The sequence below is a fragment of the Sturnira hondurensis genome, unplaced genomic scaffold (genome assembly GCF_014824575.4).
Source record: "Sturnira hondurensis isolate 20B ecotype Veracruz unplaced genomic scaffold, ASM1482457v3 Scaffold0001221, whole genome shotgun sequence".
In the NCBI taxonomy this organism is placed as follows: domain Eukaryota; kingdom Metazoa; phylum Chordata; class Mammalia; order Chiroptera; family Phyllostomidae; genus Sturnira; species Sturnira hondurensis.
Genome location: NW_028073852.1, coordinates 5,361,400 through 5,385,443, shown reverse-complemented (window position 1 = coordinate 5,385,443; position 24,044 = coordinate 5,361,400). Strand labels below are relative to the sequence as shown.

Here is a 24,044-nt window from a genome sequence, read left to right as displayed (position 1 = left end):
AACCTATTCTTTACCTCTTACAGATAAAGCGTGCAGGACGCTTAAGTAACTGACCCCTGAAGGGGCTACCGTAGATGAACCTGGAACCCCTCGACCCTCCAACCCAAGCCCTTTTCCAGTCCAGCTGCCCCTGACGGGGCAGGGTTCCCGGGGCCCACGTCGTCCCCCTGCTCCCTGCTCCTCCCACACACTCTCTGTACAGGGAATGGGGTCCTCAGCCTCCCAAGCCCGAGGGTGGGCCTCGGGCTTGACCTTTCCCTCCTCTCAGCCCTCTCCCCGCATCCTTGCAGGATCCTGCCAAGTTCTAGCAAGTCATCGTTTGATGGCTGGTGTGTCCCCGGCGGCCCCTGTCTTCCATCCCCAGGCCCCTGCCCTGGTTCTAGCCTTGCCCGTGGCTGTGACTTTGTAACCCCACCCGAGTCTCCCCTTTCTCCAGCTCACCCCCTCCCTGGTTCCCCTCCTCCACAGAGCGGCCAGAATGTTTCGTTCTCCCCAGCAGAAATGCAACCATGTTGGCCCCTCTCGCCCCGCTCAGCACCTGCTGGGCACCGCCACAGGACGAACCACCGTCTGGAGGCTGGAGGTTTGATCACCAGTTCTGGGTCCTCCCATGGACCCGCGTCACATTCCTCCCTTCTGAAACCAGGGTGACAACAGTAACGCTGACCCATGGGATATTGTGTGGTCATTTGCTTTGCTTTTGAGATTCAAATATGAAAGTGCTCTGTGAACTGCACCACAATGCAAATGCATGCAAGTGTCATCAAAGGGCCTCCCGCTTCCACTTACTGAATAAAATCCAGACCCTGAACGCAGGCGGCATCCAGGGCCTCCTAGAGCGTGGTTCCAGGCTCCCCTCTGCCCCGGAACCCTCTTCCCAAGCACCAGCTGCCGGTGACCCTGCAGAGCTGCCTGCGTTACTGTGAGCTGCTGCTGCCTCCCCTCCCCTCCTTTGCTCGTGCGGTGCCCTCTCTGTCAAATCCTCTCCTTTCCTACCCCCCCCACACACACACCCACATCTGAATCTTCCTCCAAAGTCACCTCCTCCATGAAGCCCCCTGAGATGACATCCCAATTTCTGGATGTTTTCTCAGAGCTTCTCCCCCTCCGAGGAACCTCTCATCCTGCCCCGCACAGGCATCAGTTACCCACAAGGCCTTTCCCCGAGCGAACCTTCAAAAAGCCACGGTTGGTCCACACTGAGTGACATCTCCGTTCTCAGGATGATTCTCCTAATCAGCATGCCCGTGGATGCTTCCAGTTCATGCACATTTTTCATTTTACTGCCGTCAGCTAACCCTTGTCAGGTCCACCGACGTTCTCGCCTAACTCCTCATAAATGCAGCAAACTAGAAGCTCCCTGTTCTTGAGGCCCTGGTGTCTGCCTCTTATTTTGTAAACTTGTGGTTTCATTTCATTTAAAATGGGGAAATGGCCCGGGACACGACCAAAGCCTCAGCCCCACTGTCCTAAGAGGAGGGTTCCTTGTCTTGGTGGGCCTCCTGGGCCGCCCCTAGGACCAGCCGGGGAGACCGCTGGCCTCTGGTCCACCGGGCTGCCCGTGCCTTTACCACCAGATCCCTCCTTCTGTTCTCAGAACTCTGTTCCCAGGCTGCCCTGCCCCCCCCCCCAGGCCCCCTGCAGCCCTGCCAGGCACGCTGCTGCTGATGGTGGACAGAGGGGGGCAGCTGAGTCCCAAACGAGGATGGGAAGATGTTCTGAGAGTCAGGAAGGCCTTCCTGGCTGCTGCGCCGCAGTTCCTGCTAGCCTCTCTGAGAAGGGACCCCTGCCCCCGTCCCGAGGCTGGCCCCAGGCAGGAGTGTGGCAGTCCTGGATGACAGCCTGAGCCCGGGAACACCTGCCAACCAGTTGCTCTGGNGGGGGACTGCTGGCCTCTGGTCGACCGGGCTGCCCATGCCTTTACCACCAGATCCCTCCTTCTGTTCTCAGGACTCTGTTCCCAGGCTGCCCTGCCCCCCCCCCCCAGGCCCCCTGCAGCCCTGCCAGGCACGCTGCTGCTGATGGTGGACAGAGGGGGGCAGCTGAGTCCCAAACGAGGATGGGAAGATGTTCTGAGAGTCAGGAATGCCTTCCTGGCTGCTGCGCCGCAGTTCCTGCTAGCCTCTCTGAGAAGGGACCCCTGCCCCCATCCCGAGGCTGGCCCCAGGCAGGAGTGTGGCAGTCCTGGATGACAGCCTGAGCCGGGGAACAGCAGCCAACCAGTTGCTCTGGAAGCAGCAGGAAGCAGGCACATAGACAGAAGCTCTCGGACTCATGTTCAAGGCTTCTCCCTGCCAACACTCAGTGAGCAAGTCGCTCGCTTCCATCTTGAGCCTGTTTTCACCTCTAAAGCTGAGGTGGTGACCTCAGTCCCTCACAGAGACGTTGAGAGTAGCTGAAAAACCAAAGCGGCAGGAGGGACACTGTTGGATGTGGAGGGACGTCCAGGGCCCAGGTGGGGCCCGTTTGTTACGGCAGCCGAAGTGGATGAATACATGGCGATTGGCTATTTCCACCCCTCCCAGCCTCAGTTTCCCCAGTAAGATGTGGAGTCGCCCTACGGGCCAAGGAGGACAGGCTGGGGCTGTCGGCTTCTGTCCCGGGGATGGTGATGGCAGCTGGGACGTTACTCTCAGGCCCCCTCAGCGGTGCCTGGCATGAGACCCCTCCCAGCTGAGCTGAACAGATCCTCCACCCACAGCCCTGGGCGGGGCCGTCTTGCTCTCTACAGCCTGGTAGCTGAGGATGGGGTGTCGAGCCAACAGGCCTGGACTCCTGTCCCCCTAGGTCTTCTCTTCCACCAGCTCCTGCGCCCTCTCGGGGCCACGTCCCACTGAGAGGCAGCGGCCTTCACCCTTCCCTTCTTGTTCCAGAAAGAGACCAAGGCCTGAACAGAGGTTTCAGTGGCCCCACGGAAGGACACCAGCGCCCAGACTTGCACAGAGGCTGGGGTTTGGGGGGTCCCTTCATCATTCCATGTCCTGCCCAGACATCAGCTCCTCCCTGAAGCCTCCCTAATGCCTCTCCCGCCCCCACCTGGGTGGTTCATGGCTGCTGCTTTGCTCCGTCCAGCTCTGGCTCTGACTAACTGGGAGCTCGATCCTGGTATGAGAGTGAAATTCAAATTATCAATGAGCTGTCTCATCACTGACCTCTGTGAATGTCCCCCAGGGGCCGGGTGCGGGCCCGGGAGCCCCTCCGCCTGTGCGGAGGCCTCTCCAGCCACCTCCAGAACCAGGAGGCAGGTAACTGTTCATGCTTGGGCCTTCCCAGCTGGGCCAGCGTCCCGGTAGACACTGGGTCTAGACCAGCTTTGCTCTGCACAGTACAAGGTGTGGCCCACAGCAGGGGCTTAGCAAATGGCAATTCTACCCTCGAGTGGGGGCCAGTGGCGGGACAGAGGACCTCCCTTTTCATCTCAGGCTGGCTCTAGGAATCCAGGAGCAAGGCACAGCCTCTGGCTGCCCCCGGACAACCTTTGCACCTTCTCCCCTGGCACAGAGGCCAGTGTCCGCCCCCACCACCATCGATGACTACACAAATTAACCTGCGTGCAGGCCAGGGTCCGGCGGGCTAGAGGTGGGGCACCTCCGGCCCTCTCCCTGCTTCTAATCACGATCAGATGCCTCCTGCTTCTACCTCTAATTGTCCCCAAATTAAAACTAATCGCTTGCAAATCAGAAAAAAAAAAAGGACTGTCATTAGCTTTGATGAATTGGAGGCTGAGGGGCCCAGCGGGGCATGCCAGCAGGGCCCAAGCTGTGTACATGTGCAAGCAAGTGTGTATGCGTGCATGCGTGTGAGCACCACACCAGATATCAGTGCTCAGGGGTCCTTCAGCACTTGCTCCTGAACTTGCCTAGATGCAGTGCAAACGGATTGTAGGGCCAGACCCAGGCTTATACGGTCGGGATTCGCAGAGGAGAGGCCTGCTTATCCGCGTGTATATTGTGCATCCCAGGCCTGTGGTCGCCACAGGAGTTTGGAAAACTCCAGGGGCGGTGACTCACGTGCCGTGACTCGGTGGTGCCGATGGTGAATGACCAAGTGCAAGGGGGCGAGAGTCGTGGTTGAAGCAGGTGGTGAGGGTCCTGGGGGCCGAGTCGTTCACAGCCAGGGCCGGGCTGTGCCTCCCCAGCCCCAGAGCCCCAGGGCGGAAGGAGGGGTGTGAGCTGGCGGGGAAGCCGCTGGCCAAGGAGACGTGCGGGGGAGGAAGCTCCACCCAGGCTGCCAGGCAGAGGCCCCGACTAAGAGGCCCGGTGCCTGCCTCCAGTCCTGCTTTTTCCTGGCTAATCCAAGAATCCAACCCAGGACAAGGATGGGCGTCTGCTTTCTGGGGCCCAATCTTCCCACTGGCCTGGTGGGAAGATCACAGGGGAATTATCAACCAGGACGCCACCGACCGCAGAATGGGGCACCGACATGGGGAAAATATGGCTCGAAAAAGGTTTCTTGTGTTGTGTTGTTTTGTTTTTAAATTAGTAATACACAGTGGTAGCAAAAGGTTTAAAAACTGGGGGGTTCACGGGTCCTAGTGTGGTAGAGTAGTCTGGGCGATCATTCTAGAAAACAGTCGCAAAATAGGTTCTAAGGGCCTTGAAACTGTTCGTGCCTCTTGCCCCACAAACCCCCCCTTGGGGATCTAATGACTAGAAACCAGCCTAAAGACTTACGCAGAAAGGCATTCACCACGATGCCACGTTTATGAGTAAAAAATCAGAAACAACTCACATGCCCCGAAGCAGGGTAAGGTCACATAAAAGCGAACGACTAAGAATGGATTGTATAGCTATTACAGATCAAGTTTTTTGTTTGTTTTTGTTTTTAGAAAAATATTTACTCAGAACAGCAAATACTCACAAATACTTTGAAATAAACCAAGCAGGGTACACAACTGGCAGTAGCCTGCTACCGATTTTGTATGAAAATATGTGGACTCTGGGAGGAAATAATGCACCGCCACGCTAATGGCGGTTACCTGGGAGGGGTGAGGATTGTGCCTGACTGTTATTTTTTACTTTATGCCTTTATGTATTTCCCCGTTGTCCGCAGTGAACGCGTATTGCTTATAAAATTAAAAGGAAAACAATAAATGTCATTAAAAATGAAGGAAATGGTTCGAAGCCATTTGAAGAATTATAAACACACACACGCACACAAGAGAATAAATTGAAAAGAAAAAGGAAGAAAGGAAGCACCTGTGTGGTTTGGGAGCCTCAGAAACTCTCGTTCAGACACCGGCCCCGATGTTCCCTAGCGGTGTGACCTGAGGTGACCCACTTAACCTGTCTGCGCCTCGGTTTCCACACCTGCAAACCGAGGGCAACAGAACGTATCTCTCAGAGCTGTCGTAACTCCGGGGCTCGGGAATGGGGGGCAACCGCAGCTTCCAGCAGCCACAACCCCCCTGGAGAGGCAGCTTCCCAGGACGGTCACCCGGCCTGACCCCAACTCCTGGCTGGAACCCAGTGTTGGAAATGCAAGCTGGGGGAGGGGCCAGCAGAAGGGGCACCCCTCCCTCACTTTGCCCTGCGTTGCCACCCAGCAGACCTGCCTGCTTTGCCAGAGGCGCTGGTGATTGGCCAGGCCGTTCCCTGCCCTGTGCCTGGGAGCTCCCTCTCTCTCAGCTGAAGGAAGGTCAGGGTCGCTTCCCCAGGTTTTACAGATGAAGAAACTGAGGGTCAGGAGGGCTCCCATCAGACCGGCTCTGCCGTTTATCAGCCATAAAATCTTGGGCAAGTGACTTAGCCTCCCCCCGACCTTGGCGTTGGAACAATAGAGTGGGGTGACAACGGTCCCTCTTTCACGGGGTCACCTGTGAGCGTGGAATGCTGTGAGGTCACCTGCAAAGCGCTTCCACCAAGCCTGGCATACAATTGACCCTCTTCTCACGTGAGCCGCTGATTCAGTGTTTTTATCCTCCTCATTAAATACAGTAAATTGTTTTCATCACGGGGCCCAGAGATCCTCTGAGAGCCAGTGACTGGCCCCCCCCGCCCCCGTGTGAATGAGCCCCACCCCGAGTTCTCTGGCGGTTGGTTTGCCTGCCCCACGGGCAGGGGTCCTGCGGCCTTCTTCCTCCCTGGCATCCAGCACCGAGCCCTTGAATGGCCCTGGAGACGGAGTCTGCTCACACGCGCTCACACATAGTTTGTGCCGGTCTTCCTCTTGCAGGCGCCCCTGCCCGACCCCACCCTGGGACCTGACCCTTGCCCGGCCACTCCAGTGGCTCCCTCAGCCTAAAACCCTTCTCTCCACCAGCTGCCTGCCGCTGAGTGGTGAGCTCTCATCTTTGAGAAAAAGGGAGGAAATCAGAGCGACCTGGGGGAGGTGTAGAGGAGGGGAGGGGTCAGATTGAATGGCAGGAGCCCAGCCCAGCTAACTCAGGGGCTAGGAATGCCTCCCCAGAGTGCAAAGGAGGCCCAGGACACCAGAAGGTCAGGTGGCCACGGGACCCCAAAAAGCTGCTGCTAGGACAGCCCCTGCAAGCTGGAACTGGCCAGCTAGGCCTGCTCCTGGGCACCCCCAGCCCCAGGGAGGGAAGCCCTGCTCAGCCCACAGCAGGGAGGACAGAGACCCTTGGAGACCAAGGTTCTTGCTTCTGGCTCCGTGTTAGTCCCAGGGGCACCTTCTGTGAGCCCTGTAGCCTGGCCACCAGAGGGAAGCGATCCTGAGGGGTGATGGAGGAGAGGTTTCCTGACCCGAGAGACTGGCCGGGCCAGGGTTGGCCCTTACCCAGCAGCTTCTGCCCTCCTGGGAACCTGTGAGCTACGGGTGCGTGGCACTGGGGTGCAGAGCCTTGGGGACCATGACAGAGTGGGAAGGTGAGAAGGGGAAGCCCCAGGGGAAGTGGTGGAGACCATTTGGGGACAAGGAACTCAAGAGGTACCACCCAGGATGGCACCTCTGGGCTAGAGGTGCTGCTGGGCTGTAGGAGCCTGGGACACAGAGGTCTGGGGGGCCAGGGGAGGCAACGGGCAGGGGGGGAGCAGAGGGAAAGAAGTCCAGGAGAGGAGCCCCGCCCCTTGCAGCACTGCACTTTGAGACTGCCCTTGAGTTCTGAGCATGTGTCTGTGTGTCTGTCTGTCTGCATCTGTGGTCTCAGGACCAGGACCAGACGCTCAGACAGGTTTGGGAAGATGAGGAGGTGCCTTGCGTTGTCGGCCAGGCACCCCTCATCCCTGGGAACAGCTCTCGTATTTATTTCTGGAAACGGGAAAGGGGCCTGCCTCACCCTCATCTCCGCCCCTGCCACCACCCCCTGGCCCAGCTGTAACAGGCCCGACATGGGGTCCCTTTTCTGATGGGAAGGGTTGGGTGGGGGTGCGGGGATGGAGGAAGAGGGTGGGGGTTCCTATGTCACCAAGTCTGGAGTCTGCCAGTGGCTGTGGGACAGGGCACAAGAGGATGCTGTGGGAATCGCCCCTTGTCCCAACTCAGGCCCAGGGGCAGACCTGGGAGCCCTCCCCGTGGGATCCTGGCCTCAGGCCTCCAAAGCACACTAGCATCCTCTGGGGCCTCGTTCTCAGATTTCAGGAAGGCGGTAAGTGAAATGAGGCCACAGGGAAGTGCTCATGGGTAGGGCCACCTGAAGGCAAGGCCTGCTTTTGCCAGTCCCGTCCTCTGCAAACCCAACGCTGGGCTCTCAGGACAGGGAAGGGCAGGGCCAGTGGCCAGGAGGGCACCCTGCAGGGCAGCAGGCCTGAGGGAGGAGGCCTGGATTCTCTTACCAGGTCACACCACACACTGAACTGCCTCTACCCCCAGGGCCCCCGATGCTCAGACCCTCCCTACTCTGCTGACCTACCTAACCAGCCCTGGGTTCTGTTTCCAGGGACGGATTGGGGAGGGAGAGAAAGAGAGAGAGAAGGTAGAAAATCCCTATTCTGGTAGGGCAGCCAATGGGATGGAAGAATATGGTGAAGGAGGTGAGGAGAGAGAAGGGGGTGGGGAGGGAGACTGGGGGCTGGTGGCCTGGGCCCCAGGCCCAGGGACCCTGTGCAACGCCCCCCGCCCCACCCCAAGCCTGGCCTGGGCTCTGCAGGAGCTGCGAAGCAGCAGCGGCGGGGGAGGGGAGCGCGGGGGCAGGGGCTGCTCTCGGAGTTCCACTAAATGACTAATGTGCATTATCCTAATTATAGCAGAGCAAGCTGAGCCTTCCCACTGGCACAGCCGCCTGCATCTCCTAATAAACAATTAGCCGCAAACAATGAAAAAAGCAAGCGTGTGTGAGAGCGTGCATGTGCTGGAGCGTCGTGGGCTGGTGGCGGACTTGGAGCTGGGTCTTCAGAGGGCAGGGCCCGGGGAGGGCGAGGGAAGCATGTGATCCCTCCGGCCCATTCTGCCGCAGTCCAGGGTCCCAGAGGTGCAGGGCGGGCCCGCAGGGGCCAGCTCACACTGAGAGACCGCCTGTGGCGCGCAGGTGCTGGGCTATGTGTGTCCGCAGGGCCTGCAGTGACCCCGGGCAGCAACACCCCATGTTTGCCAGGACAGGAACCGGAGCAGATGCCAAGAGGCTTGCCCGGGCTGTGCAGCTGGGGTGTAGCCTGCTGGCGCTCTTGGTTTCCTGGTTTCCTGGCTCGGAGCACTGGAGCCTGGAGTCCAGCACCAAGCATACAGGTCAAGGGGACTCCACCCCGAGACCTGGGCCTGAGGCAGGCAGGACCTTCTCGCCAGCCCACAGTGCTTTCATGTGAGCCGCCTGTGATGTGTTCACAGTGCTCCTGGGAGGTGGGCCTTCTTCCCAGCCCCATTTCCACAGAGGCCTGCACACAGGAAGACACTTGTGTGAGGTCCCCGAGGGTTAGTGGCAGAGCCGGTTTGGAGCTCAGACCCCTGATCGCTGGGGTGGGGGCCTGCAGAACTGGGTCACAGGGCCAGGGGCAGGTTCTGGGGAGTTTCCTGTTAGGGAGGAGAGAGTGAAACGACCCACTGAAGAAGGAGCAGCGCGCATTCCAAGGGCTGCTCCTTCCAAGGGCCGGGTGGAGTGGGCCACAGCCGGCCTCTTGCTGTGCTTCGAGCTTTGGCTACATTTCCCTGACAGGTTCCAGCTCTCGAGGGCCTGCCCCGGAGTCCTGGGCAGCCTCTCTGAGGCCAGGGTGCAGGAAGCCTAGAGAACTGGGTAGTTGGGAAGGGAGGCCTGCTCCTGAGCTGCCCCCCCAGGAAGGAAGGTGTGTGTGCATTGGGAGTGGAGCGAACTTGGGGTCTAGGGCATTGCCCCCTGGAGGGAGGGGCTGGGCCTCCACTCGCTGCCTGTAGAATGAGCCAGTGATCTGCTCGTCTTGGCTCACTCGGGACGGCTGGGGGTTTAATACTGAAAGTCCCTCCATCCTGGGCACACGGGCACAGTTGGCCACCCTAAGTAGGAGCCCGACCATTCCTTCCGTCTCTGCCCCACAGGAGGGTGACAGGACCTAAAACAGAGAATCGCAACCTGTGCATGGAGCCTGGGCCGGTTCTCCAGGCAGGAGTGGGGGATGGAAGATGACAGCGGCCTGCCAGCTGGGGAGAGACTCAGGGGATCAAATCCCAGCTTGGATTCAACTCACTGAGTCTTCGTGCTGCAGCTTCCTCATCTGCTAAACGAGGCTAACAAAACCTACCTACACATGCGGGGTGCTGCAGACCCAGGCTCACAGGCCCCCCGTGTCAGCCTCGCCCCTGCACCACCGCCCCAGGCTGCCCCCATCAGCTCTGCCCTGCCCTGGTTTCTCCTGGCACCACACTGATGGGCCCATTGATTAGTAGTGGTCCAGCTGGGGCTCCGTGGGCATCTCCAACTCGGTGCTGGACGGGATCTTCAAGACTCTCTGGTCCAAACCACCCACTTTACAGGTGGCAACACTGAGGTTCAAAGAGAAGCAAAACTCTGCCCGAGGTGTCACAGCGGCCTCCTGCCCCAAGGACCACACTGCCTTATTGTATGCGGCACAGGGGGACCGATGGAAGGTTCCCTTCCTGCTTTCCAGTCCTATATTCCCACAAGTGCTTCCTTCGACCAGCAGGGCTCTGAGTTACCTGCCCCTGCCTGCTCTTGAGTCCCCTCTCACTCCCCAACCCCCACACCTGAGTCTGGGCAGCTCTAGCCACACTCTCTCACCTTCTCTGCCTTTGCACATGCTGTTCCACCTGCCTGCTGTGCTGTTCCCCACACGGCCACCTGACAAGTGTCGCTTGTCCTTTGCCATCACCCAGGTGTCACCTCCTTTATGAAGCCTTCCCTGACCACCGCCCCTTGGCCGGGTCAGGCACTGGTGTCTGAGCTGGTCACACCGGTCATTTTGTACTTTCGGGGGGTCTGTGCGGCAGGTGCGGGTTTGGAGGTACGCCTTCTTCCTGAGGGAGCCTTGCCGAGGGCGGGGACAGGGCCCTTTCACAGGCAGCCTGAGGGCCTGGTCCAATGCTGCAGCTCCTAACGGCCAGCTCGATGAAGATTTTTGACAAATAAATATTTATTCAGCCCCTTCTCTGCTCAGGAACCTGCTGGGAACCGCCAGGGAGACAGATAAAGGAGATAGTTTCTGCCCTTAAGGAGTTTGCCGGCTGACAGGGAAGAGACCAGACATGCCCATAAATAACCAGCCCTAACAGGTAGGAAGCGCTGCGAGGAGGCCTCGGAGAAGTGGGTGTTCTGAGAAGGGCCAGATGCCGACGTGAGCAATGCTCGGAGGAGGGGCAGTGGGTCGAGTAGTTGGGTCTTGAAGAGGAGGTGGGAATTCAACAACTGACGGTGTGGTGGGACCGAGGGGGGGGTCGGGAGCTTTTGGGTGGAGAAAACAGGGTGGTGAGTGGGCCAGGGCTACAGGCACTTTGGAGGGAGTGGCATGTAACGGGGGTGCGGAGACTGGACGGGCAGGGTGGCACCAGGGGGCAAAGGGCTTTGAATGCCAGACAAAGGGGTCTGTGAACTTTGTCGCCGAGTTTTCGGACTGTGTTCCTTGGAGCCCTGGGATTCCATGGAAGGGCCCCAGGCCCTACGAGGGAGCCTGAGCAGCTTTTGTATTCACGGACTTTCACAGGCCTTCGCATGACTAATAGTTCCTATGCCTTTAAAAGTCACCCATCATGCCGAGGGCAATGGGGAGACACTCCCGGGGGAGTGGTACCACGGGGTGGCACCAGGCCTTGCCTCCCTCCTCCCCTTCCGGACACGCACACACACCACATACACTCAGACAGGAAGGCAGAATCAGAAGAGATGGATGAGGCCACTGCTCTGAGAGGCTGATACATAGAATGAGAAGCAAGTGCTATAATTAATTCCCAAGCTGATGTTATCTCAATAGCCCGGTGCACCTCCGGCCCAGCTGGGAAGGGAAAGAGCTCCCACAGGCTCAGCTCCCGGCCTCCTGAAGTGAAGGAGCGAGACCCCTGGCAAGGACCTGTCCCCGACCCCCACCTCAGATGACTCTCATCTGGGCATCCCCAGTCCCCAGCTGACATAGAGGAAGTTTTCCTTAAATATTGGTTGAACTAAGATAAATTAATGGAATTTGCAGTGGAGGGAGACTTTGGAACTAAAAGCAGGTTGGTAATTTCGTGGGGTCAGAGCAACCTAGCAATAGACGGGCTGCCTTGTGAAGGTAGTAAGCTCCCCATCCCTGGAAGGATCCCAGGCATGAGAGGCTGATGATTTCTCTCGAGGATGCTGCTCAGGAGGTTCTATACAGGCAGAGGGTTGGCTGAGTCCGATTGTGAGATTCTGTGCGGCAGCCACGCCCCTGCCACTATGGCCCTGTGGTTGGGGGATGGGTATACTTCTCTATCTCTAATTTGGAGTTTGGCGGTGGGACTTGCTTTATCTAAAGAGATCTTAGTAGATGGGACACACAGAGATGCTTGGAATGTGCTGGCACTGTGGGGCCTCTTTTGCTGTGAGAAAAATAAGCTTCCAGAGGCACCTGGCCCAAAGGGCAGGCAAGGAGCACAGGCAGCCCAGGACCTGATGGGCGGCTCCGAGCCACCCCAGCCAGCCTAGAGCAGCCAGACCCAGACACCCAGCAGGCTCCGGCGCTGGGGATGTGTTTGGGGGACACTGGCTCAGTGAGGCCTGCTCTGGTGTCCAGGGAAAACCCCCTGTAGCAACTGGCCTAGAAGGGGCCATCCCTCCTCCTGCCTGGTCCCACCCACTGAGGCGCAGGTGCTGAGTAGCCCTGACCCCTTATTCCCAAGAGAGACACCTCTGCTGGGCCTGGCTTTGAGGAGCCACGTGGTTCCAGAGCCGGGCTGAGCCTCCCTCATCATTTGGTTCATGCTCTGAGGGCCCCAATGGCCCGTGTGACAGCCAGGGATGAGGGACCCGAGTCTCCTCACTTAGGACTTCACGGCTGACTGCGTTAGGAAACACAAGGAGCTCTTTAGGCAGCAGAGGACAGGCACGTCCCTCCCAGGGCTGCCTGCGCCTCTGCTCGCCGCTGCGGGCTTGCCCTGGTATCCCGGGCAGCTCAGGGCAGCAGCAGACATCTCTTGGTGCCTGCAGCTTCGGTTCTGCACTCAGATACACCTGGCTCTGAGCCTCAGCCCTGCTCCTTTCCAGCTGTGTGACCCTGAGCAGCCGCTCAACCTCGCTGAGCCTCAGCTGCTCCTCCTTTAAAGTGCTCACCACAGGAACAGGCACGCGATGGGGCTATCACCAGGCTAAAACGCACGTGTTAGGCCAGGTGCCTGGAACAGAAGTGCTGGGCAACAAATGCTAGGAACTGATACTGATAATGAATCATTCTCATTAGACTTGGGACTTTCCCTTCCTCAAAGTGCATGCATTCCTTTATCTGGTCCTTCAAAGGCTTTCCATGGGCCAGGTGAGCCAGAGAGGTCACAGCTGGCCTCTGAGGGGGACAGACACACAGACCACTGAGATGCTGAGAGCACGCAGCTCGAGGAGCAGCGGAGCCCCCCTGAGAAGCCGAGGGGCCCCGCAGCTGGGAGAGTGCGTAGGAGTTTGCCGGAAGAGCAGGGGGTCAGGGGGAGCCAGACAACCCGGGGGCCTTCCGTGCCCGGTGCGTCAAGGCACTGATGGTCATCCGGGCAGGCGTGTGTTTTGGGGGGACGGGGCAGAGAGGCGAGTGATCCTGGGGCCCTCGGCGGCCACGCGGAGGAGTTTCGGAGGGTTCCCTTCCACACACAGGAATGGGGGCGGGGCTATAATGAGGTCAGGTGTTGGTGGCATGGTCCCATTTTCATTCTGGAAAGAGCTCTCTGGGAGGTGGCCTGCAAGGGGGAGACCCGGGCCAGGCAGAGCCCTCCGGATGTGGTTGCTGGGCCCAAGGGGAAGGACACAGTGGCGGGGGTGGGGTGGGAAATGAAGGGGGTGGTAGCCAGAAAGGAGCGGACCCTTCCTGAGAAGCTGTTCTGAAGAACACAGACCAGAGGGCCTGTCTGCCCCTCCTGCTCCCTGCTCCACACTCCTTGGTTGCTGTGTGGTCTCGGGCAAGCTACCACCTTCTCTGGGCTGCTTCCCGGTTGGCAAAGTGGAGCTGTACTGGTTTCCCCTCTGAGGGCTGCTGTGAAGACTAAATGAGTTGATAGATAAAAACACACCTGGTGCTGGGTAAGCACCTGTGAGTGGCAGCTGCTGCTGCTGTGGCCTTAAAGCAGCCAGACCCCAGGCCAGGGCGTCGTCAGGGGGGCGGTGGGGGTGGGGGTGGGGCAAGAGGTGGAGAGGGAGACATGGGGCAGGTTTCCCGCACTGTCCTCTAGGTGGAGGGAGTGAGGCAGGGGGATGGGTGGGGACCAGGCCTGGCAGGTGACCTGCAGGGTAGGCAAGGGGTCCTGTGGGCGGGTGGCCAAGTTGAGGACTCCGTGCTCTGAGTGTGGCGGAGAGGGTCCGGGGGAGGGATACCCACAGGGGCACAGGGCTGAGCATGGTGGGCACTGAAGAGGCTGAAGACAGGACTGGGTCACACGGGGGCACCCAGGGGACAGAGCTGGCCAGAGGAGGACCATCCACACACCACACCCAGGAAAGGAATGGTCCCTGACAGCCCCCTCCAGGCTCCAGGCTTAGGCACCCCCCCGAAATCCCTGTCTGCCCTGTTGTGTCTCCTGGGTGCCTGTGTAGGCACATGCCCCAGTTCCCACGGTACCGGCACGGCGTGGGTTGCACCCACCATGGCCAGGACAGCAATGCTCGGCTGGGCCCCCGTGGGCACGCCCATACAGCGTGGGACCCCTGTGGGACCCCTCTGGGCCTCAGTTTCCCCACCAGCGCTCCCTGGGTCCCTCCCAACCCTGACAGCCTCCACCCCAGGGCCCCAGGTGGCCTGTGAGTCTGTGCCCCACCAGCTTCCTGCCCCCACCCACAGGCAGGAATCCGAGGTCACAGGCACGAGAGGCAGCAAAGGGGATAACCCAGGAGAAGACGACGGGGAGGAAAGGAGTTCCTCCATTTGTCACCATCCCGCACCTTGACCCATCCCATCATCTGTCACCTAGAGACAGCCACCAGGGCGACAGAGCGAGAGCTCCCCACCAGGAAGCTGCCACAGGACACCTGTTAACGGGCGGACGCAGCCTGCGAGGAGACCTCCTGAGCAGCTGGCCCTGGTGTTTCGTAGCAGCCCTCCTGGGAAGGTCTGAGAGGCAACTCACACCCCTGTGGACGGCCCTCCTGCCCTTGACGTAAGCGCCTCCAGTCACGAGGGTGGGTGAAGGAAGCCATTGGCGGGGTCTGAAAGGGAAGCTCGCCCAACCCCACGGTGGCTGCTGGCTCTGCTGGGGCGGGGCCCCCAATCCTTCTCCCACTGACCTCCCCCAGAAACCCCCGCCCTGTACCCTGCTCTCCCTCTGGTCCTTCTTCCCCGAGCGCAGGGCCCAGATGGGCTCCCTGGGGACACAGCCCCTGAGCCACAGCCCCCTTCAGGGGACACTGCGAAGCTCTGGCCCTTGCTTTCCCCTGCCTGTCTACCAGTGTGGCGGCGTCATGCCTGCCTCCCTGTTTGGAATAGAGCTGGAGGGGGAGCACGCCACTTCCCAGACATGGAAGAGGGGTACCCGCCCCCTGCACCCCTCCACCTCAGGACAACCCACAGAACGTGAGGCCTGTAGGGTCCTGGCCTGAATGCCTCTGCTGGCTCTGCCGTGGTAGAGAGGGGAAACTGAGGCCCAGAGGCATTAAGGGGACTATCTGAGCTCACATAACTCAGGGTCAGTCCCAGGGCCCGGCCTCTGACCCCATTCTCACCTAAAACGCTGCTGCTCCGCCCCTCTGTGGATGAGCTGGGCCCGCCTCACCACGCCTGCTCTAGAGACAGACAGGCCAGTGACTCACCGTGACTGGGAGCCATCGCCTGCCTCCCGCAGGACCCCTACTGCTAATCTGTGGAATGGAGGTTAACCCAGCCTGACCTGCCTTATGGGTCGGGGGCAGGGAGCACAGCTTCGGAGGCCCTGGGCAGTGCAATGGGAGGGGCCGCAAGGGTCAGGAGAGCCCTGGGCCCTGGGGCTTCGGGATTGGATTGGGGAAGAGGCAGCCGGGTAGCCAGGGAACTGCCTTCCTCAGAGGCCCCAGGGGGCCGCAGCCATTACAGGGAAAGAGCTTCAAGTCGACAAAGACAAATTGGCTTAATTGACCCAAATTAGCAGCAGGGAGGGCCCCGGTGGCCCAGCTGCTGGTCCATTTAATCACTGTCTCCCTGTGTGGTCAGGGACAGCCTGCCTCCCCCAAGGCCATCAGGGTCATCTCCCCTGTGAATGTCCATCTCTCTGGAGTCCCCCATCTGCGGGCAGTAGGGCTGGGACTTTGGGGACAAAGACAGCCTGCGGCTCCCTGTGGAGCTCAGCCTGGTCTGGGGCTGAGCAGCGCCGGGAGCTGGGGGCTCTCCCACGCCCCCCATTCTCAGTTCCACAGCCATCCCTTGGAAGCCAAGCACTGAGGCCCCTCAGAGGGGCTGCCCAGCCCCTGCCGGTCACAGAGGAGGGAACAGGTGGCCCAGGCATTGGGATCACTTCTGCTTGTCTTGGCTTTCCACGGCGTTCTTTAATGACACCATGGTGACGGTCAGATCAGGGTCTCCAGAAAACCTTCCGAGGGTGCCAGGCAGAGCCCAGGACTCCTGTTGGCTGCTCCTGCCCAAACCCCACACTGTGAGCAGGCAGGAAGGACGCTCTTCCCCACTCCATGCCCCTCCTGGTTTCTACCTGCTCCCTGGTGGGGGCCGTGCCTTCCCTGTCCCCACAGCAGATGCCGACAGAGTGCCCGCTGTGAGCTGGGCCTGGGCCCAGGAGCTCCGGCTCTGGTGGCCCAGTGGCCTCATGGCCCTGCCCCTCATGGTTCCAGTCTCCAGCTGCGTCTGTCTTTTTCCTGCTTGGCATCTTTGCTCCGCCAGAGCTGTCCTTCCTTGCATGGGACACCAAGGCGCTGTGACAAGCACCCTGACCCTGTGTGCAGGTCACAGCTCCAGGCTGGGCCCCCAGGGAACCCCACTGCTCCGTTCCTTGGATGTCTTTGTTTAAGGGTTGCCTTTTCCCGTTTGGCTCCCTCCCTCCCTGTCTCTCCTTGGGACTGTTCTGACACTTCGTCTCTCCGCCTGGCCTCGGAGAAAGCAGCATCTGGGCTCTGGAACGGCAGGGAGTCCACAACTGGGTCTGGAGGGTTGGCTGAGTGACCTCCAAGCCTGCGGCCCTAGGGGCTGTGCTCCAGCAGCAGGGGCCTGGCTGGGTCACTTCTAGGAGGAGGGTCAGAGGCTCCGTGGGCCGCCCCTTCCCTGCCCCATGAGAGCCCTCACCGGCTTGGCCAAGGCTGCGGCCAGCCTGGGTCCTGCAGCCTCAGGCTGATTCCTGCAGGCTCCCATCCCCGACTTGGTGGAAGGTAGTTTCACAGTTGTAACAATTATTCACTTAATTGGGCTCCAATTAAATCAGAGAGGAAGCAGACGTCTCTGTCTGCGTTTGCTCTCCTCCTTCCTCCTCCTGCCAGTCAATGGGAGTGTGAGGAGGGCGATAAATGGGCTTCATCTCATCTGGAACCACCCACCCTCCGCCCCCCGGGCTGTCCAGGGGTGGCCCATCTGTGGCCTTCTTAGCAACTCTCAGGCATGCATCTGGCCCTGGGGTGGGCTCCTTCAGGGGTCCTGGAGGGCAGGGGGAGGCTGGGTGCCCAGATAAGAGCCAGGGCTTCTGGTGGGCTTCACCTTCAAGGGAACACTCAGGGGGTACCCAGGGACGTGGGGACAGAGATGGGAAGGGATAGCCCCCATCAGGCAGCATTACCCAGAATCCCCAGCGGCACAGTGGAAGGGGCCTCAAGGACAGATGAAGTGGACGGAGGACTTGCCACCCAGACTCACTGGGGGTGTCGCCAGGGCTGCCATGGGGTGACAGGGAAGGCGAGACAGATGGGACCGCAGGAAGACACTTCCACACTCTCCATGAAACTAGCCACTCTGCTTGATCTGTGTCCTATGTAATCTGTATTATAGATAATTACGTATCACATATAACTTATGTAGTGCACCTTATATTATTGTAATACATATAGTACATTTTCCTGACCAAAATGATTTAGAAAATCACTGACTGAATTCAATCCGTCATATCTCAGAACAGGAAACTGGGGCTCAGAACAGGGAAGAGACTTGCTCAGGCGAGGGGTTAGGCTGCTAGGACCAAGGTCTCCTGGCCGTGACCTGTGCGGCTCCGTGGGCAGGAAGCGAGGGGGGGCTCTGTGTGGAGGTTATGGGTGGAAGGATGAGCCAGGCCGGGGTCTCAAAGAGGCCCCCCCCTCTGGAGCTGGTGGGGCCCTCCCACCCCTGCCTCCCCTCCCAGGGGCCCCTCTCTGGTCCACACTGAAAAGAGGCCAAGAGGTCATGATCGTAGGCAGGGGATGAGGCTGGGTTCACGTCCAAGGACAGCCAGGTCCACATCTGGGGCCCTGGCCACAGGGTTACCTCAAAGGGGCTGAATGTGCAGAAGGACCCACACCCAGGCAGTGTCTGGCCCCCAGTGGGTATTTGGAAAGCTTTAGTAGAATGAATGAATGAATGAAAAACTTGATTACCACAGCCCAGCCTAGGAATCAGGACCCAGGTTTCCGATCGGGGGGAAAGAAATGAGACTCTGTAGGGCACAGGTGGCAAACACGGGCCAAGGCCGGCCCTCCACCTTGTTTTATCCGGCCCGGCACCTCGTTTCTACCCGGTGGCAGTGCCGAGCTCCTTGCCCCTAGTTAAGGAGTAGTTACATTTACACAGTCCCAAAATTACACTCGGCCCTTTGAAGGCAACCGCAAGGCTGATGTGGTCCCCGGTGAAAATGAGTTTGACACCCCTGCTGTAGGGGAACTGGTCACAGAACAGGGCAAGTTAGAATCAGCAGGGCTTCTGAGTGCTCCCTGCAGTTTGCCGGACAGAAGCCCCTGTCCAAGGAGACAGGCGCCGTCTTCACTGGAGGAGCCCCGGACTGATGTCCCCTGGGAGGGTCCCAGGCTGGTAGGGGGCAGGGGAAGGGAGGCTGCTGCTGCCCGGAGGAGCTCCGGGTCCGCTGGGGGATGCACCTGGCAGGCACAGGTGGCCTCTGGCCTGAGGGCGGGGGCCGGGCTCAGTCCGAGAGTCAGCGCCCTGTCCCGAGTCTGGAGCCGAGGGGCCGTGCATCCAAGTGCCTGGTGGGCAGGAGCTGGGAGCCTCAGCCGGGCAGGAGAGCTGCTGGCATTCTGGTCAGGCAGCCAGTCACTGAGTTATTATTATTTCTTCTTCTTCTCCTTTTTTTTTTTTGCACTACTTAGAGCAATTTACAGAAATCCTTTAGGGGCCGTTTAGGAAGAGAAAAGTTGAAGACTTTTAAAGGCAAGACCTGGGGGTGGTTTCATGCAGATTAGCTTTGCAGGGATCTCGAGAAGGAGAACCTGGCTTCCAGGGTTGGGGGTGGGGGACCAGGGCCTGCGGAGCTGGGGTCTGACCAGTGAGGCTGGGAGACTAAGAGCCAGCAGCCAGGGGCTGAGGAAAAGTGATGGGTGGGGGTGTGTCTGGGAGAGGGCTGAGACACGAGGAGGGAAGCCAGCCCCTCTGTGCCTCGGTTTCCCCTTTTGTAACTGAGGCACCTCCGAGGGGGGGGTGGGCAGCACTGAGATCAAGCTGAATGGGTGTGATGCTTCCTCTACATCATGACAGTGGGGGTCAGCAGGGTCAGGGGCCAGGCCTGGGGTCCTAGAACCACAGAGTCAGGGGGTTGAGCGGGGAGGGGAGGGGAAGACACAGTCTCCGGAGCCCGAGTCCCACTGTGCCCCTTCCCCACTGTGACCTGAGCCTTGTCAGTTCCCCTCTCTAGGCCTCAGTTTCCTCATCCCTACAGTGGGGATCGCAATCACCAATGTCACGTGAGGCTTGCCTGTGACAAGGTGACGAGGTGTGCTAAGACATACGGTGGCCAGTTTTGAACCACCAAGGGCTCTACATTCCTCAGTGACGGTGGGGAATGGTGGGGAGCTTCCAGAGGGAAAACTTGACTTTCAAATACCACTCCTCCTGCCCACGCTCCAGAGAGGAGAAAGAGCTCTCTAAGGCTGGGGGCAACCTATCTGGCCTTCCCTGGGCTGGAGCCAGAGGCTGGCACCAGATGCCTGGGGAGTGCAGGTCATGTGCGTGGGTGGACAGTGTACGTGATGCGGGCGGGAGAGGTGGGGGGGTCCTAGGGAGAGGGACGCTGGGAAACGACACGGGCTTGCACGTTTAGCGCAGCCTCCCCACAGGTGCACTTCATGCTGAGATGTGATTATCGGAGCTGGAATCTGGTTACTCCATGTAAACCTCTCGCCTGCTGAGGCGGTCCCCCCCGATGAGGCCCCTGGGGAGCTGGGGGTGGGTGGGGGTGGCCCCATCTGTGACCGACCAACCGCTTCCCCCAGCCATTGCTGTCCACTGTTCCCCCGGCCCTGCCTGCAGGCAAAACCTCTGAAGACAATCACCAGCCCAGTGGACTGGGCATTAGGGACCCAGGTCTGACTCCTGGCTTTGCCCGGCCTGACAGCAGGGGGAGTGGGGCTGAGATCTCCTCCCTGGCCCTGAGTCTTCCAATCTTGCAAGTAGGGATGGTTCAAGGAGAAGCATGGCCTGAAGCCTCCACCCAGCTCCGCTGGCCTGGGTTTCTTTGGCTTAAAGTATCTCACTCCACTGAGTGGTCCCTCTGTGCCACAGTCCAGAGTGGGTCTCAAGGGGAACCCAGCTTTCAGGGCATTCAACAAACACGGACGGAAGGCCAGCGGCATGCAAGGCGCCACGCAAGGAGACTCGCACTGTCCCTACACCCCTGCCCCTCGGCCGGGGCCTCGCCAGCGGGCTAGCTGGCAAAAGCAGCCCCTGTCTACCGAGCATCAGGCTGGGCTGGGGACTCTCCATGCGCTAACTCATCCACTTCCCATGAGCTAAGATGCAGCTGCTGTTTGTTATCGGCCCACTTCACGGAGAAGGAGACTGAGGCTTAGGGAACGAAAGGGACTTCTGGCAGGTGTGTGGCAGAGCCAGGGCTCCCTAACTGCGGGGCCGACCGCTCCCTAGCACGCTGCAGCCGCTGGGTGGGCGAGGCTCTGCACAGATGTCCACCCGACACTGCAGGACCTCCACTCGCTGGTCCGCAGGGATTTTGGCAGTCGGTGCTGCGGGATGACAGGCAGCCATACCTGCCCGCTCTCTCCAAAGCTCAGGTGAGGCCAATTGCTTGCACCTCTGCCTCCTGGTGTGGGTCACACTGACTTGTTTGCACCCCAGCCCACGTCGGTGTCTGAGACACGCTCACCAGGCCTCTGCTGCCCCGTAACTAGCACGTGTCACAGTGCGTGGTGCGGAGTGGCGTTCAAAACGGGCACCGACAGAAACTGCAGCCACTCCGTACGGAGTGTGTGCTACAGCAGGCACTGCTCCCAGCATGTCGCCCGCACTGGTCTGTTTACTCATGACGACAAACCCTGTGCGGAAGGCACTCTCACTGCCCACTTTACAGATGTGGAAACTGAGCCGAGGGGCCGCGAGGCAATTTCCCCAGGCACACAGAGCTGGGATGTGGCGGGTGAGTGTGAGAACAAATGAATGAACGAACGGATGAACGAGAGAGGGAAAGAGTAAAATCCCCACCTCGGTCCCTGTCACCCATTTGCTCCCAGATCTCTTTTCTCAGAGGCTCCCTAGGTGGCAGGGTGACCGGAAGGGAAGGAGCAACCGTTGTATTCATTCCAGTCCAGATTTGGGGAACAGAGCAGTGAGTGAATCAGATATGGCCCCGCCCTTGGGGGGGCCCCCTTCCAGACAGGGTGGCTGTGTCAATCTCTGAACAAGAAGACCCAACATGTCAGGTGAAGGGACACGAAGCAGGGTGAGGGCGCAGAGTGAGGGCGGGCAGGCCTATGTCAGGTAGGCGTGGCCAGGGCGGGCCACACCGGCAGGATGCTTTTGAGTGGTGACCGGAAGGCACTGGGAGGCTAAGTCATGCTCATCTGGGGAACGTGTCAGGCAGAGATGCAGCGAGGACCGAGGTCCCAGGGCTCGGTGCCCGGCAGGGGTGAGAACAGCAAGGAGGACAGCACGGCTGGAGTCGAGAGGGTGAGAGGGAAAACACAGTCAGCAAGGCGTTGTCGGGAAGAGGGACTATGTCGGCCTTGACAGCTGCTGTGACAGGAGGACTTTGACTTCCACGCTCAGTGAGGCAGAGGGCTCTGGGCAGGAGGGTGACGCCATCCGACCTTCGTTTACAGGGTCTCAGTGTGCATGGGAGCCACCATGGCCGGCAGGAATCCAGAGTGAATCCCGCCAGGCTGGGAAGGAGCTGGGCAGGTGCCCTGCTGTGGGGAGTCTCCGGGGCCCCAGACACCTGGCCTGTGCTGTCCAGGATGGCGGGCACTCGTCCCAGGAGGCCACAGAGCAGCTGACGTGGGGCTCGTTGGAATTGCCATGTGCCGTGATATAAGTGTAAAACGCACAAGGGACTGTGAAGATTTAATACAAGATTTCAGAAAATGTAAAATATGGCATCAATAATAGTTATACTGATAAGATGCTGAAATAATCTTTTGACTATATTGGTTAAACTAGATTTGTTAAAATTTCACTTCACCTGTTTCTTTTTACGTTTTCTCCTGAGATAAACTAGAAAAACTTAAATTACCTGTGTGGCTCATGGCACATTTCCCTGGGACAGGGCAGACCCAGCTCAGTAAACCGGTCTTTCAGGGGCAGGGACAGCGGGACGAAGGGCTTGTCTGAGGGCACAGCAGGCTGAGAGGAACGGCGAGGCACGGGGGTACTGGGGGCAGAGCGAGAGCGTGGTGGGAGGCTGAGGACTCGGGGGCCCTCTCGGGGGGTGGGGGGACTCCTGAGGGTGAGGGGCATGATGGGTAAATGGTGACAGGGCCCGAGCGCAGAGCTCAGGGGAAGCCACAGGTGCCCGTCAGTGACCCCGCAGGATGGATGTGCTTCCTCCTGTTGCTTGCAGGCTGGGAACCTGAGGCCATGGAGCGCGGGATGTCAGCTCTGGGACCAGGGTCTCCGTGGTCTCTGAGGCTGCAGGCCAGGTCACAGCAAAGGCTGCTAAGCTGCCTGGGCTTGGTGTCAGAAACTCCCTATGAGCAAGGGCCTGCTTCTGGCCATGGGGCAAGCGGCCTGAGGAGGGTACAGGCAGCCTTTATGCCCACCTTGGGGGCTGCTGGAGAGGCAACTATCGGGAAGCCGTGGCCTCACCAGGTGGTATGACCGAGGCAGAGCATTGCCACGGAGCCCTGTGCCGGCCCCAGGAATTCCTCCTCTTCCAGGGGGTGGGAGAGGCACTGGGCACGGAGGCCATGCCTGCGGCCGCTTTCCTGGGAAGGGAAGGAGGGCCTAAGAGAAGCCGGCAGCTGGCCACCGCTGTTCTTAAAACAAGCAGCGTGTTGCTAAGAGGCATCCAGGGTGAGAAGAATCAGACCCTAGACAAAACAAAACCACCCAGCCACCAGAAAACAGCTCTCCGGGAAGTCTTTGGCATCGCCTTCAATGGGCTTCCCGGCAGCAAGGCCCGGCTCCCGCAGAAGGGAAGGAAACACACAAACCCACCCCGTTTACCGAGGCCCCCGCAGCAGGCCCGCAGCCTCTGTGCAGGGCCTTTCACATGCACGGTGGCATCCCGTGCTCGCAGCAGCCCCGCCCACCCGGGAGAGGCGATGCAGGGCTCCCCACGCGCAGATGGGGAAGCTGGGGTTCAGGGGGACCAGGCAGGCCGGGGCTCCCAGTGCATGCAGTGACACTGCCTTGGTGTCACTTGGAATGCCACCACCATCCCCTGACACACTGGCTTCTTTGGAGGCTCTCCTGGGGCCCCGACACTGGCAGTGACCCCTGGCAGATTTGACCCCTCAGCCCCTGGCCACCAGTCGGTGAGAATGAGGGAGGAGCCGGGGACCCGATAACAACGGTAGGGGAGACCCTGTCTCTCTCAGTTCTCATCCTCGGACCCTTCCCCAGGACTTAGGACAATAAAGTACCTCACGGGGGTCGGAACTGGCTGTGAGCTGTGGACCAGTCCCCTCTGCTCTCTGGGCCTTCAATGCTAAAATAACGAAGCCAGCTCCAAATACTGAGCCTCAGGCTGTGGGCTCCATGCCTCCCATTTGCCATCTGATCTTCCAGAGGCGGAAACCAAGAAGCAGAAGAGAGAAATCAGGTCCCCGGGAAGTGGCGGGGCCAACACTCGGATCTGTCTCCCTGCATCTGAGAGTGGGCTCGTCCCAGGTGGTGGGACCTCTGATGATGTCTGGTGATCCCTCCCTGTCCCAGGAGCCCTCACTCCCAGATTAGTTGTTGTACCAGCTCTCTGCATGGTTGTTCCAGTCTGAAAACTGCCCCCAATGACATCATTGTTGAGAACCTGCTTGGATCATGTCACTCCCTTACTCCATAACACTCAATAGCTCCCTAGTGCTGCATAAAACATCAGCTCAAAGTTCTGAGAGGCATCATGAGATTATCCAGGTAAAGAACAACCCACCACATACCCTGCACTTAGCTCTCAGCTACTCCTTCCCCAGAAGCCTTGGCTCTCTGCCTGTTGGACTCAGAATACAGGCCAGTGACCATTTTTGTCTTGCGTTT

General features: G+C 59.5%; 1 protein-coding gene across 1 annotated transcript in view; it reads right to left on the bottom strand.

Annotated features, from left to right (window-relative positions):
- The window catches only part of TMEM132E (transmembrane protein 132E), a 69,661-nt gene that overhangs the window by 13,416 nt on the left and 32,201 nt on the right, over nt 1–24,044 (bottom strand). The gene's annotated exons all lie outside the window — the stretch shown is intronic.